The following is a 16,520-nucleotide window of genomic DNA, read 5'->3' as shown; positions in this document are numbered from 1 at the left end:
GAATCGACGAAACTCTCGACATCGACTAGCCAAAGACAAACGCGGCGAGTTCGTTCGACAAATGTTTATCGTGGCACCAAAAAGTGCGCTTCTAGAACGTATTCGCGACTCGCGTGAAATATCACATGCGATATGAGAAAGCAGAGAACGCGACGATCGCGCGAAATGAATGCGCGTTCGAACTGACTCGCGAGCAAATCGATCGCGCGAAATAATGTCGCGCGAAATAATGTCGCGCGGAAAAGCTCCGGCAGAAATTCAGATTCCGCACACACGCGCGGCAAATATCCGTCAAACTCCACACACCAGTGGGGAGTGACGAGATGTAACACTGCGGAGGCAACCCTCCGTCCGCGACGCTTCGCAATTATTTATCATCCAATTATTTCCGTCGTTACGGCCCCAAAATCAACGCGCTCAAATTGCCTCACGAGCCAACCGATCGCGAGACTCGCGGGACAATCGCGGGTAGAACCTCGAGTAGAATCTCGATTCTACATTGATGCCACAAATTCCCGTCGTACTCGACACATTAGTGGAGAATGACGAGATGTGACACTGCGCGTCAGCTCCTCTCCTTTTGCGGTGCTTCGAAATTATTCACTATTCGATTATCTCAATCGCGACGGTCGTGAGATCAACCCGCTCGAATCGCTTCGCGCGCGCAAGCCGATCGCAACACGCAAAACAAATAATTGCGAGTCAATACTCGAGTCGAAACTTGGGTTCTACATTGACGCCGCAAATTGCCGTATGAAACTTAAAAAATAAATAACCAATAACGAAATACGAACATTATATAAGCTACTATGTTCCGTTGATGCTTCGCGGCACTTTGCCATCGAGGCATTCTACTCTCATGATATTGAAATTTATGTGACGATCCGTTCATTTGTTCTTTATGAGATGTAATCGCGACGTGATTGGAATGCATGTGGTTGAGAGGCTCAAGAAATTAATGAACGCGACGATCAAGTGTTTGTTAACGCGAGCGAAGAAGTTGCGAGTTACTCTCGCTGTGACGCAATTCTGTGATGCACATTTCACGCCACTTTCAAGACAATTGGAAGATCACACCGAGCGAATAATTCCGCCGACACGTCGATTGCCGCGCTTATTTCGATTCATTCTATAAGAGCTCGATTAATCACATAATACTAAAGATATTACGGTAAGAAAATAACACGAGATTGCAAAATAAATATGGTGATATCGTATATGATGTAACGATGACCAATGATCGCCACGGCATTCAACGTGTTGAATAATTTTAGACTTCAAATAAGATGTGAGATGCTGACATAAATTATATTAATTTTTATATAGATATATGTTCACTGAAGACTAGATATCAACATCAAAATTAGATATTCGACAATTCAAATGTCCTTACGAGTATTTGACGAAGTGATCTTCTAACTGTCTTGAGCGACGCGTATTGTTTAACGGCACAAAAACATATACATGCAAGAATCTACAGTCTATGTAAATCGCATTGGCTTGAGAACGATACCACAACCTTAAATTTTTTTCATATAGTATATTTTTCAATTAATTTCTGACTCACCAACCAGCAGGAAGTCAAGGTCAGCCACGTTCCGCTGCGAGATCTGGAGCACAAAATTAAATGATTTGGTTAGTTAAATTCTGGAATTTCGTTTAGCGAGCAAGAGAACACGCGGATATATTAGCTATTTGCTGTTGTATGCGCGAATATGTGAAGAACATTAATTCGAATAAATGCGTAATATACACTGAAAAAATATTTGAAAATTCTTTTGTAAAATAAAAGTCGACTTCAGAGAAATAAATTTTATCTCACACGGAGAAAGTATTGTAGTGAAAATTACTACAAAGGTTTGCAATGTTAGATTATGCAGGAATTATAATCGAAATTACGTGTGTTGCAATCTTTATCTCTTTATCTTAATACGTGATATGCATTACTAAAAATTACAACACATATTATTGTAAATTACATATTATTGTAATTTCAGTTATAATTCTGGTATATTCTAGGATTTTTCAAAAAGAGTTATTCGTCACGAAGTACTTTTGGTTTTGCGTAAAATATTAAATGCAACGCGTACAGAAAGAGAGAGAGAGAGAGAGAGAGAGAGAGAGAGAGAGAGAGAGAGAGAGGAGCGTTAACTTTAGAATATCGCGTTATTTTGCGTTTAAATAACGTCTAATAAATCTGATGAATTCTCTTTATATCCGTATTGAACTGTGTTAAATTGTTAAACACGAGAGACAGTGTCGCGCGAGATCATACCGTGATTGTTGGATTTCGCTAATCAGTACAGCTGCAAATGTACGAGAGTGCGACGGGCCGCTCAATTAAAACGCGTTAAACAATTGAACGATATTCAGTGTATCATGTCATAGGAATATTTCAATATAACGCACGTGAAATAATCAGAGCCGTTATAACGGCGCGAGCTCGAGTGTGTTGTCTTTCGGAAGATCACGTGACCTTCGGAGCAATAAAGCTCTGCGATACAGCATTAAAAAATTCTGCGGAGATATTTGCTCCAGTATTTTCTGCATGCAAAAATAAACTTAAATGTTGCCAAAATTTTTACGTATTTTTTTTTCAGTGTATTAACTGTCACATTCGCAACAGCAAATGGCTAAGAGAATTATGGAAACTTGGTAAACTCACCTTCGAGCCAACCCTGCTTGGCCCAAACCGGAACCTCCGGTGCAGCAACCGCATCCACTGGAGCTGCGTCTTCCTTCGCGGTGTGGCCGCAAGCTCTGCCGAATCTGAAATAAAAAGACAGTTTCCTGATTAATTGAAGGTAAAGAGCACGCTCGTGGTCAGCCAAGTGAGAATAAAGAAATATTCCGTATATATAATATACGGACAAATAAAAAATATAAACATCGACAACTAAGGTAAATGTCTCAATAACTAAACTAGTAAGAAAGCACGATTAGTTTTGTATTTTCATTAATAAGTAATTAGTGAAATTGCAAGGAAAACTAACGTTTATATAAAACTTTCGTCAGCGATAAAGAAATAATAAAAGACAAAATATATAATCGATAAACATCAATTATAATTTTAATGAAATATATTAAATAACGCCAATTGTAGTTAAACTGAGAAATAAATCATGTCCTAATTATTGAGCAAAACACAGAGTTAGTAATTTAATGGTCATTAAATAATATTACAAATTGGCATAAAGAAGTGTCTTTGAAAAATTTCCAAGTCTTTTTTAGAGCTATTAAATACAAGTATATTTTCAATGTTTCGATCGTTGACAAGGTTCAATTGTTGAGACATTTACCTTATGTCTCCTCTTTAAATTTAACAAAAATGAAAAACGACAGTCACCCTCTCGATTTCAGGACGCTGCCGTTACTCACGAGGACCTCAGCACAACGATCGCACGCGCAAAATATCGCCGTTCGACTCGCACACGCTTTGACGAATTTAGAAAATTCAAGACTACCGCGTGACGTCATCCGTCCCGCTCGCCGGCGGGCCGGAGACTGTGTGAAGCCGAGCGCGCGTCGTGATTACGCGCGTTGTTGTTCGAAGGTCGCGCGACCTTCCGAAAGATAACACGCTCGAGGCTGCAGGAGCGCCGTTATAATGGTCCTGATTATTTCACGTGCGCTAGATTGAAATATTCCTATCCGTAATACACTGAATATTGTTCAATTGTTTAACACGAGCTTTTAGCGCCTCGACGCACTCTCGTATATCTTACAACTGTACTGATTAGCGAGATTCGACGATCACGGTACGCTCTCGCGAGATACTTTTGCGTCTAATAATTTAATGCAGTTCAATACGGATATAAAGAGAATTTGTAAGAGTTATTAGACGTTACTTAAACGCAAAATAACGCAAGATTCTAAAGTGAACGTCGCTCTCTCTCTCTCTCTGTACTGCGCGTTGCGTTTAATATTTTACGCGGAGTCGGAAGTAATTCGTGACGAATATCTCTTTGTGAAAAATCCCAGAATATGTAATCTCAAATTAAAGAAAAAATTTCATTTCATTTCATTTTTAGATATTCTCCCGACGTATATCAGGAATATTCCTGCTTGAGCTTCAACAATGAAACTAACTCTCTCAAATTTATAAAGTCTCGGCTATGAAAGCTTAAATAATCAATGAACTCACCATCAAAGCAATTTTACTCAGGTCGAATCAGATGCTCCGCAAGCTCTGCACTTCTGTTCTAACTGCATCCGTTGCGAGAACCGTCAAGTCTGAAGCCAAAACACAATCATTCCCGTCAGTTAAGGGTCCAGAGGTGTTATTCAGTTCGGAAAAATTATGAAAACGCGAAGAGGTCGCGAGAAACCGCGTTTCTTGCGCGAATTTGACGCGAACAAAACGACAATTACCCCTTTCGATTTCACGACGCGCTCTCGGCGATCGAGCTGGACGATCGCGTTCTCTTTGTATTAATTTTATTTCATCGAATAAAATCGAAAGTAACGCACGATGTCGCCTGACGTGCTCGCTCGCTCGCGTCAAGCTTTGTTATGACATGCTCGATTGCTCGGCGGTCACACGACTTTTCGCGCAGTAACAATGCGAGCGTGGGCTCGCAACGTGCATTCGAGTGATGCATATATCGAAAATACAATGCCACGGCAACATATTCCCCGACTTAATTGGAGCCGCGAATTCCGACGCGCATATGTCAAGGTTGACTTTTCATTTCGCAACTTCGCGGACGCCAACTTTGCACCTCAAGCGCGGGCGCGTCAAACCACGTCTTTCGCATCTCGCTGACGTTCTTTTAAATAGACTCGCGGAAGACTGAAGCTTCTTCAACGTCCGCCTGTCAGCTTCTTTCTCGTACGATAGGCGATGAGAGCAGGCCCGAATTAACGAGAACCAAGAAGCGCGTATGAGATCTGTCAAAATAAATTGTCGGCGCTTGTATCAGCCGCGACGTTGTACAAACAATCTCGCGATTACGGCCTCGAGAGAAAGAGAGAGAAAGAGAGAGAGAAACGGGAGAGCGTTTTTTTAGATCACGACAAGTTCCAGCTGGAGGAAGAGGCAAAGAACACGTCGGCGACGTCGTCGCGCTCGTCATCGACGTGAGGACGTTCCTCTGAGGATTTCGAGGAGAGAGAGCGAGAAGAAAGAGAGAGTCGGGAAAAGGCAGGAAAAGTGAAGAGAAAGAGAGGGAGAGAGGAAGGGAGGTTGGCAGGGCTCCGTTTATGCCGCAGCACACATGTATTTGACAACGAGCTGCATAAACCAAGGCTGGAAAGTAAATTAAAACTTTCAGCGAGTCTTTCGCGAAACTTTCCACGGCTTTCGCAGTATAACGCGCCGTCTGTGCCGCGTCTATGTATTTTTGAGGAACACTTAAATTTAATCTCGTTTCCCCGTGAAATGCGTCATAAAGCACGGGCGCGAACACTTTAAAAACGGCGTCAACGGAGCGCGTCCACCGCCGCCGTCAACGCCTTCCCCTCGAGAAACTTCGCCGCGTTGAACGTTCGACGATTTGCAACATTCGCTTCGCGACTAATTAATCCCTTGTATTGGGAATTAATCCCTCATTGATATATTGTGCGACCATTAAGTTTATTTATTCTTCTACTTCGTCACTTACGGGAAATCCCCTTGGCGCATCAAGCATAATAAATAACTGATTGAAAAATTAAAATAATGCATCAAAATAAGAAGAAAAAAAGAAATCCAAAAAGAAATAGAAAAATAATAATAAATAAACAATTTAAAAAATAATAATGAAGACAAAGGGTTAATAATTGAAAACATAATTAAGACCCGGAGACAAGCAGAAGCGAAATAATAATACAGAAAATTTAAAAGCATTAAGTTAATGTTCAGACAAAACTAGAGAGAGAACAAATGTGGCACATGTCTGAAATGTGAGTGATGATTTTGGCTCCTCAATTGTAGAACGTCTGCACTGAGAAAAAATATCTAAGAAATAAAAAAAATATTTATTCGATGGCTTTTTTATAAGAACATATTCACTAAGACCTAAATTCCTTTATTTAAACAGAATATATAATTATTTTCATGAAATATATATCTTCTGATATATCTGAACAGAATACATAATTATTTTCATGAAATATATATCTTCTGATTTGCGGAGAATATTTTGTATGAACATAAGTAAATATGTGTTATCAGTACCCACCGAATAAATATGTTTTATCTCTTAGATATTTTTTTCTTTCGGTATAGGAGACGTGATTCCAATACAAAGGGTTAATCGTCGATTGATTACGCGCGACAAGTCGACAACATGAGCGCAGGCGTGTCGCCATGGGATTACCCTGATGGGACATACGACGGGACGCTGCAATTTGACAAAGGCATAAGAAACATCGTGCCTGCGCGCGTACACGAAACGCCAGAACCGGATGTCTCTGTGGAACAGTAACGGAACGGAGGCTGAATTTCCGTCACGCGACTCGCCCTCGGCAGGAACAGACCGACAGACACACAGGCAGGCAGACAGACAGACAGACAGACAGACAGACAGCTGCGCGGCGAGGCGCGGCGTATTCGCCGTGGATGGAAAATGGTCCGATGGCCGAGAAACACGGTCCTCAGGACCTTGTCGTCCGCTGGATCGCGAAAAGCGCGCATCCTCGATGCGCCCTCTCACTCTCTCTCCCTCTCCCTCGGGGAGAATTTAATATGCGGTATCGGGGCGCGAGGCCGGTGAAAGAGAGAGCGGAATCCGTTCCGGCGCCGCTCGAGCAGCTCTCGGCGCGCCGGGGAATTCGGGAGACGGGAGGAGAGGGGGTTGGCTGTTGCGGGCGGGGGTGGGGGAGGTTTGCCGCGGCACCCTCTCCAAGCGCCGTCGTCTTCTGCAAGGGAACGAGTCCATCCGGCCGCGAGTTCTACAGGGTGTCTGGACTTGAGTGCGCCCGACACCAGTCGTGCGCGGTGGAACTCGCTCAACTGAATGGAGAAATCATAGCCATTTTGTAAACTGCCGAGTCGAGATTTTCATCCGACGCTTTCGACTTCGATACTCCATTGACGCCTACTTCGATATTTTGAAGCCTATGTCAATCTCTTTAGACTTCATTTAACCTATCAGCTTCACCGATAGGTCTTCTTTAGAACACTTGCGTGAATTTGGCACCCGACTTTTAAGAACTTAATTTTTCTATACGAAAAATTTAAAAAATTTCGAAACGCGCAACTTAAAAAAATGATGAGGCGTATCAAATCTGTTTGCGCAGTATTCTTTAGTCGAATTGATATAACTTCCAAATTGTTTGACTACAAACGAAATAGAGAGCACTATAAACAAATGATTCTAAATAAGATTGCACAAATGGATTTGTAATATTTTGAAGTTGGGTGCGAGTTATTTTAAAAAATTTTTGTAATTTTTTATGAATGGAACTACAAACAAAATTATTGTTACTACAAGCAATTATTGTTACTACAAACGAAATGCTAACGTTTTGCATGTAGAAAAATTAAGTTCCTGAAAGTCCCAGATGGCAGGTTCGCACAGGTCTTTAAAACCTACAAGCAGCATTTTCTTTCGTCAGTGTTCGAAAATTAACCTGGCGGTTTACAACGTGGCCACGATTTCTCCGTTCAGTTTAACGAGTTCCACAAGATCAATCTGAACATTTCGGTTCAGACACCCTGTATATCCGTGAAAGTGAATCCTCCCGCGGAGGATCGTTCCGCGTCGCAGCGCGTCAAAAAATTCGCAAACAAGGGGAAGAGAGAAGAAACAATAGAAATATACGAGAAAATAAATAAATACGAGGAAATGGTGAACAAATAAACGAATGAACGGATAAGGGAGAATAAACAAGTAAATAAAAACGTCCCGCGACAGATCGCTCTCTCGACGAAACCGCGGACCCGTAATGAGACGCATGAGTCAGATGACGAGTCGAATGCAAAACGAAACGGAACGCAACGCGACGTCGCAAATTCTCTACGGCGAGGGGCAGGAGGATGGCTGCGTTCCTCGCAGCGTGCGCGTCTCGCGAGCGCCGGGGGAATCCCAGCGAATCCTACTACTTTATCCGCAAGCTCGAAGATGCATTAATTCACTTTCGGATGCGCCCCCCGGAAGAAGGAAACGCCGGGAAGCATGGGGACCAAGGGGAGTATCTTTCGGATTTAATGCTCGCGGAACTATCCGTCGATACCGCGGACGGGGAGCTTATAACGCGATACTCTCAAGTTGGTAAATATCGAGTTTCCGCGGAGAGAGAGGAGAGAAAGAGAGTTTGAGAGAGGGGAGGGAGGGAGCTCGCACGAACGTCTAATCGGCGGAAAACGCTTTGACTTCGTTATTAATTAACAGCTACCATCCATTATCGTATTTCTCCGCATGTCTCGTTTTATCGTGGAGCTTCCGGCCGTGGCGCCTCGCGCGCTCCGTGACATTTCACCTGATAGACAGCAAATGCAGAAAGCAGCGAGAGCAAGAGAAAACAAATGCAGAAAGGAAGCAATGAGGAGAAAAGAAGAGAGCAGGGGAGAGGAAGACAGGCAACTCAAAGAAATCGGGAGTCTCGTTCGTCTTCCTCCGCGGAGGAATCTTAAGCCCGCGGAATCGACTTGGAGGGCGAGATCGAGTCGAAATAACCGAGACCAAGGGAAGGGGGGAGGAGTGTACGCGCACGGGGAGGCTAAAAGCCGTATTTAAATGCGCGACTCGCGAGATTTCCGCCTCCGGAGAATATTCCGCGCGGCTCTTCCCCCTCTGATTCGATCGGAGCGAGTTCGCGAGGCTCGAGCCGCGCAAAAGTATCCGTAGATTCTGTCAGTGTCTTTCTCTTTCTCTTTCTCTCCTCTCGTCGGCGGCGGCATTGAGGTAAGCACAGCCCGGCATGATACGAAGGCGGCTGCGGCATCCGCGGCGTTGCAGCAGCCGGCAGGCGGGTCATTTGCCGGCGACGGCACCCACGGGAAATCACGTGATCGAGTCTCACTCTCTGTGTGATTGCCACTTTGTGGACGATCGATTTCGCCGAACGCCCACAATGCTCCATTTAATATGAGAGCCGCCGAAGCGGTGGCGGGACGTCGCGATTCAGTATTAATACCTCGCTGGCCGATCAGCCGCCAGGGCCGACGGACGGACCGACGGAAGGACTCGTGTACGTCTACTCGTCGACGTTCTCTCCCTCTCCCCCCTCTCTCTCTCTCTCTTTCTCTCTCTCGCTTCCTCTTTAGCCGAAGTGAGCACGCGGAAAGTTCGCACGACGCCAATAAATCCCGCCGATCCCGGAAGACGCGAGGGATCATCAAATATAGCTATCTAATTTGCATATTTTATTACACGCTCCCTCGTTTCGCGATACGACGCGCACTTGCTCCGAGACGCGCCGCCACGGGAATTGCACTCGGCCGTTACATGAAGAGGTTTGAAGCGCGCGTTGAAGTAACGCCGTCTTCGTCCGCTTTCGACTTCGCCGCGACGTGCAAGCGTTAAAAGCTCGCTTCTCCAGAGCGATATTAAGCTTGCCCTGCGTCATCATCTCACACACACATACACACACACACAAACACACATGCTCTTTCATTCTCCCTCTTTCTCTCTCGCTCTCTGGAGGAATCCCAGGCTGATAAAAGTCCGAAAGCGGCTCGGGAAAAAAAATCTTACGCTCCAACTGGTCGCGAATGCTCCCAAACCCCAAAATGTCCGGCTCGTTTTGAGGACGGTCTTAACGGATTTGGCGTTAAGTAGCAAGAAGAACCGGGGAGAGCCACCCTTAGGCGACCCTTAGGTGGACGAGCGAGCTAACGGAACGTATGTGAATCCCGGGGCGGCGGTCTTACTTCGGGAAGAGCGGTAATCGAGGAGTACCGGCAGCAGCCGTCCACGGAACATCAGACACGGGTCAGATACGGCATATGGCGACGGGAGGAACAAAGTTTACCCTTCCGGATCAGGACGCCCGGTGGATGTGTACGCATCGTGGTATATTGAGAGGAAGGGAGAAGGAGAGAAACGTGCACACGCGGAGGGACGAAACTTGGAGCGCCATTTCCGCTGGAAGTGTCATTCGGCTTGTGATTGGAGTAGCGACGCGACGTCGGAAAATCCAAACACGAAGTCCCGTAAGACCCAGCCGGTGTATTTAAGAGAAAGGGAAACGATGCGCGAAGCGTCGAGGAATTTCGCAAATTGACGCGCGCAAGTCGTCAAAACATGAAAGGAATATTCTCGCGTGGCGTCTCGTCAAGATTTTTTGTTCGCGTAACCCGCGGATTTTAACTCGAATTTTAATTACGCCTCTTTACAAGCCGGAACGATCAGCTTCAATTTTTCTTTTAATTTCCTTAACTCTGCGAAGCATCAAGTACTGATCGTGTGTGTGCTTGGATTAAAACGGTGAAATTTCCACGCAGAAAAAGCGGAGGGGGGTTGACTAATTTGGCATCTGAAGAGCTCAATTAGCTTCCAAATTGAAATGCATATTCTATCAACTACCTGAACGTCGAGAATCACGTGTGGTTAATATTAATTGCACATGTCACGTAATTTGCCAAATTTCACAAATAAACGTTTCGCTTGCTCGCGCTGAGAGAAAAATATGGTCGATCTAACTAAAATTGTAGTTATTCAAATTTATACGCCGCGGGACCGTTCGCGCGACATCGCTCCCCTCGCGGAGTACCCCTCGCCATTGTTTGCGCTCACGCGTCAGCGAATATCTTTTGTTGCAATGTCGAAGCTTAAACAGCTGATCAATTTAGCTGCGACATTAGCTATCCCTATTTTACACAGTTAGGATATAGGATATTTTTTATCCCATATCCTAACTGTCACAGCTACGTTTTAGCTACGACTAATTCTTCTTCAACGTATTCTTTCTTCCAAGCAACGTCTTTGTCTGTTAGCAACACACAAAGGAAGAACACTTGAAGACCTCTCTGTGAGGTATAAAGTTTATTTCAGCGAAGTGGAGTTTATTTCACAATAATAAAGTTAATTTTTTCGCGAATAAAATCTATATCCCACAAACAAATTTCCAAGTATTGTTTCCTTAGTATAGGTGCATGTAGGAATTTCTCGTGAAACTTCATCGTCCGAGAGCGCCTCGTGCAAGCGAATCGGATCAAAGAAATGTCTCTCCTCGTTTAAACTACATAATGATAATAACGACACGTCCCGTATTACAATCGCGGGGGAAAAGACGCGGGAGTGGGTGGATGCGACGAGATACACTCGAAATCAGCCTGCGAGTGACGGGATTGCCGGGTATCGCTGCTACTTATTCTATGAGCGAGTTATAATAAACTTTCCCGCCCGTCGTTACGAGGCATCCTAATCCTTCGCATTACTTTGACCCTATTTCCCGCGCACTTGCTAAGACAATCGTAACTTTGCCCGCTCCTTCCTGACACCGGCGGCAACAGACTTCGGCCCGGCGCTGAAGTATATGACATCCCCGATGAATATTTCATCTTCACGCCGAGTGCACTTGAAAGCGCGAAATTATTTAAGTATCTGAGGATTAGACGAGGCGAGAGCAAACGTGCTCGCGCTTGCGCGCTTGTTCTCCCCCGTGCGGGATCTCGCCGTGAAACAGGTCGGAAAATAAATCGGCCGCCCCGGTAACGCCGATTGCTACACGATTGAACGATGAGGAAGACGGGGAACGCCAGTGAAATATTACGCGGAGGCGTTTCTCCGATTGTGACCGCGCGAAACGGAGAGATGGATCGATGGCTGACGCGGACGGTCAAAAAACGAAAAATTGAATTACAAAGGATAAAACGGAGAAAGAGTGAAACAAAATGGGAAAAGTAAGGGAGGGGATCAACAAAACTTGTGAAAGATAAACACGTGATTATATTGCGACTTTAACCCTTTATATTGGCATTTATTCCGCGAACTCGTGGGACGTCTACGTCTATTTATAAATTCCACTCAGAAAGAGAATGAAAGGATATACTCTAAGAAAAAATATGAAAAAATTAAAAATATTTATTTGGTGGACCCGGTGCTGATCGAGATACGCACACTTGACGTCATTTTCGAAAATACACTCATGGAAACGCGAAAATTATTTTTAAAAACTGTAAAAAATTGTCCAGGGAGCCGAGAAACGTGTTTCCATAATATGTTCCCATAATCTGCACATTATAAACTTTATTTTAAATGATTTTTCAAAACTTATTAGTTATGAATCTGAGCCATTCTTGGCTGCACTTTCCTTCAAAAGGAATTCCTATTTTAGAATGCAACTGAAATCTACACTTTTATTGAATAGAATAAACAATTACTTTTATGAAAAGGTAAGACTTTAGAAACATGTATATTTTCTTGTTTAAAAAACATTTTATACATTAGCATAATGTAATAACTAGATTTGTCATTAGTGCGCACTGAATAAATGTCTCTTATTTTTTAATATTTTTCCTCAGCGTACTGTTTACTCGTTAAAGCCTCGAAAGTTAGTGGTAATTTATGATTCAATTAAGACAGGGGTGAGTAATTTTCGCTGTGCACTGCATTCATTCAAGTAATGCAAATTAATAGTAAAGCGATGAAATATTGGAGGGGGAAGTTAAAGCTCTCTCAGTGTACAAATTCTTCACGCTATCTCTCTAAGATTAAGAAGCTAATGTGCGCGAGTACACGGCGAGAACGAGAAAAGTCCTGCCCCACACCATTTCCTCTCCTCCTGCTGGGCGAACGCGTCAGTCGCGATCGTAATTACACTCGAAGGTTAACCGCTCGAACGCAACCACCGCCGCCCCCACGTGCGTCCTCAACACTCGGCGTCGGGACGTTGGTACGGGGGGATCAATTCCGGATTCCTGCGCACGGTACACGTCATCGGGAGCCAGGCGGACGGCAGTAATGGATTACACGGTCATCGGATAAATGCACCCCTCGTTGTCGTTACGCCTCCCCCCGGTCTCACCCCCGTGGTGTGCGAGGAGGAAAGAAAGTAAGAGAAAAGAGCTCGCTCTCGCAAAGAACGACAGACCTTGCGAGATATCGCCACGGAATGAGAAAAACACCCGCTGCGCGCGCCCTTGCGTGTTGTGACTCACTCCACGCTGCGTTACCGCCGCCGCCACCGCCGGTGGTGTATGTACAAACGCGCATTCGCAGCCGCAACACTCCCGTCGCGCAACACGCCGGCATTCGGTTCAAGGGAGCCAGCCAAGCTGGGTGGGAAGGAGGCAGGGGTGCATTTGCGCTCCACGCGGGAGCGCTCATATCCGTCAATATCAGCGAGTGTTCTTAAATCCATATTACGGATCCCGCCGCACCTGCGTTCCGCTCTCAGGCGTTCCGTACTCGGGGCTTTGACGAGGCTGGAGGCGGCGGGAAACTCACGAACGGAAGAAGGGAGAGACAGAGAGAGAGAGAGAGAGAGAGAGAGAGAGAGAGAGAGAGAAGAGGGAGAGAGCGAGAAAGAAGGAAGCGGTGTGAGAAAAGGGAGAGAATTCAATTTCTAGGGTGCATATTAAAGTCGACCGACTTGTCCACCGGCGACGCGAGCCGACGTCGGACAGACGGACGGTAAAGTGGACGAGCCCGGCGGAGGAGAGAGTCTTCTCTTTGTATGTCCACTTTGACCTCAACCCTATTCCTCTTATTTCTCCGGTCTCTTTACATCCGCCGCAAAGTGGGACGCCTTTCATCTTGTCGCCGACTTTTTGGCTCCGCTGACGTTTAAAGGCCCGCGCGTACGCTTTGCTCCGTATTCGATCGACGTTGGGATCGCGCGCCCCCACAACAGCTTCGTGTGTTGGATGGAGGGTCAATGTGTGAGGGATGACGGGAGAAAAGAGGCGATAGTTATAAATAATATAAACGCGCACGAGAGTGCGTGAGTCGGCGGCGAGCCTCGTCCAAATCGAATTAGGACGCGATGTATTTTCGGACACGCCCCGACGCGGCCGACTTTTTCAATTTGCCGCACGATCCCGATCGAGATTTCTGCATTTCACTCCGTAATCATCAGTCACAAGCCACCTGGTTTTACCCCGGTTTATAACGTCGGCCTGCGCCCGAACGGCACCGGCCCGTTCAATCGATATCATTTTCAAGCCCGGGGTCCAGTCTCTCTCTCTCTCTTCCTCCTTCCCTCCCGCCCTCTCTCCCTCTCTCTTCACTCCCAGTACCTCGATTTAATTTATTGATCCGCGCGCTGGCCCACCGCACCGCGTCTCATCTATCATCGACCGACTCTGCCTCAAGGAAACTCGACGGCTTAGACGTGGCATTTTTTCGACCGCATTATCGTCCACCAAGGGTTTAGCCCTCCTCATCCTGCTTACCTTCCCCCGGCCGTATTTCCCACGACACGTCACAGCGACACGACACGACTCGACTCATCTCGTCTCGCCGTTGAGGTATTCTTCGACTCGACTCGGGGAAATTGATGGATCGTTTATGAATGCATATCAGCGTCAGTGCGCTCGCACGCGCGCAAGAGATGTGGTGTCTCTTTCTCGTATATGCGACGGAGAGAGAGAGCCGGAGAGGGTGAGAGAGAAGGAGACAAAGCGGCGGACGGACGCAAAAACTGTTGTGTCGAGCACGCGGACCCTTCCCGTCCGTTTGCGCGTACGGCATGGTCGCATTTTGCGCGATCGCCGTCCACTGAGCGTAATTGTTGCTCAGCATGAAAATCGCGGAGGCCATTATTTATAAGGGAGAAACGTGCAAGCACGGTCAGCCGGCCACCCCTTTTCGGTGAGGCTCAATCGCTCGCTCGAGAAGAGCCGCCGCCGCCGCGCACGTGCGACTAATAAGCGTTTTTTATTCGCTATCACGGCCGATTGAATTTAATGGAGTGTGCGGAGGGGAGCCACGGAGTGTCGCCTATATTAGTTACATTTTAAACGGCGCGATACATTTATTTTCATTTCACGTCCGCCGCCGCCGCCGTTGCCATTGCCGTCGACGTTACCGCGCCGCTGTCGGCTCTACGTTTATGTGCGCCGCAGAGTTGTGTGTTGATTTAAATGAATAAATGTATCGGAAAATTTATAAATTTCATACAAGAACGATCCCCCTCTCGCCGCTCTTTCCCCTTTTCCTTTCACATACACACACACACACTCTCTCTCTCTCTCTCTCTCTCTCTCTCTCTCTCTCTCTCTCTCTCTCTCTCTCTCTTACACACACATACACACTCTTTTCATGTGACTCTTGCCGCGCGATGCGATCCCCAATAAAAATTCTGTCCCGAGCTGCGTATTATGACAAATTTTACGTTTCCGCGCGATATTTATTTTTCGATAATGAAATACTCTGCGTACACGCGCAAAGTGTGTCGCTGGAATAATTGCAATGTATTATTTATAAAAATGAATCATTCCACAATTTCGAGAGAGGGTAATGAATTTCTAGCAGAAGAGAGGGCGCAAAAATCCCGCGATTGAAAAGCATTCGTTCGATTCTACCTAACGTATCATTATGAGATTTCAAATATTCTTTTCTTTTTGACGCCGCAAGACCAGCGTTTGCTCTCATTTGCCGATCATTCTTTTGCTATTCTTCGTTTTATGATTGCTCGTCACGGCAATCTTGTTGAATTATAATGAATTTCACTTTCGCTTCCTCGTTAAACCACTCGTCGCAAGAAAGAGAGAGAGAAGGAGAGAGAGAGAGAGAGAGAGAGAGAGAGAGAGAGAGAGAGAGAGAAAGGGAGAGAGGGTAAGTAAAAAGAATGAATCGTCGACGCGCGTCGATTCTCGGGAGCCGTTTAAAATTCTGCCGACGACCGCGCGCCTTATTTTGGATTTGAGTTTTCCGCGGCGAATCTTAATTCTCGCGGCCCGTAATCGAATCACTTGATTAGCGCCCTTGTAGTTCGTTCCGCCGCGAAAGTTAACTGACAGACAGCCGCAGATTATATTGAGTTATTCGGGATTATTGAATTAATACCCGCCGAAAAGTTACGATTCCAGCTTACCGCCTCGAATAGAACTGCCGCCGGTATATTCAGCCACTTTGCGATGTAAACCACGAGTTTGTTACCTTATGAGAGAGGTATGTGCTTACATTGAGAGGCGCAACCATTTGGATTTGTTCGTTAGCATGTGAAATAATTTGCGACAATGCTGCACGATCTTTCTATTAAGATGAAAGTACCAATTTTCAGAGATTTACTAAGTCCTGAACATTGTTTTGCTCTTTAAATACAAACGTGTAAACTTTCTTTTATTCAACATAGAATATATACAAGTTTATATTAAATATATGTATACAGAATGAAACACCTAACGCGTTAAATTCTAAAAATGTCTCTTTTTACATAAGAAAATGTGTTAGAAATAAATTGTGTGATTGGAAACAATAAATAGTGCGGTCAGCTATCCTTTTCAACCGTACAATTTATTCCTTACATATTTTCTTATGATATGAAAAACAACAGAGATATTTTAGAATCTAAAGTTGAGTGTGACTTAACCTGTATGTATATTATTGTTGAAAGTTTAAAGGCCGGTTTTTCAATGATAATTTAAACTTAGATTTCAACTTAAACTCTGTTTAAATAAAAACGCATTGTCAGAATAAAGTTTAAAC

General features: G+C 45.1%; 1 long non-coding RNA gene across 1 annotated transcript in view; it reads right to left on the bottom strand.

The window, feature by feature from the left end:
• Positions 1–2,692: 2,692 nt before the first annotated feature.
• The window catches only part of LOC116848223, a 63,582-nt gene continuing 49,754 nt past the window's right edge, over positions 2,693–16,520 (bottom strand). The window contains exons 2-3 of the long non-coding RNA XR_004378933.1: positions 4,145–4,233; positions 2,693–2,769 (exon numbers count right to left, since the gene is read on the bottom strand). This is a non-coding gene — a long non-coding RNA (uncharacterized LOC116848223). The remainder of the gene's footprint in view (positions 2,770–4,144; positions 4,234–16,520) is intronic.

Source organism: Odontomachus brunneus, unplaced genomic scaffold, assembly GCF_010583005.1.
Source record: "Odontomachus brunneus isolate Ranch 3 - 2012 unplaced genomic scaffold, Obru_v1 Obru_scaffold_091, whole genome shotgun sequence".
Lineage (NCBI taxonomy): Eukaryota > Metazoa > Arthropoda > Insecta > Hymenoptera > Formicidae > Odontomachus > Odontomachus brunneus.
This window is presented reverse-complemented; position numbering and strand designations above follow the sequence as displayed.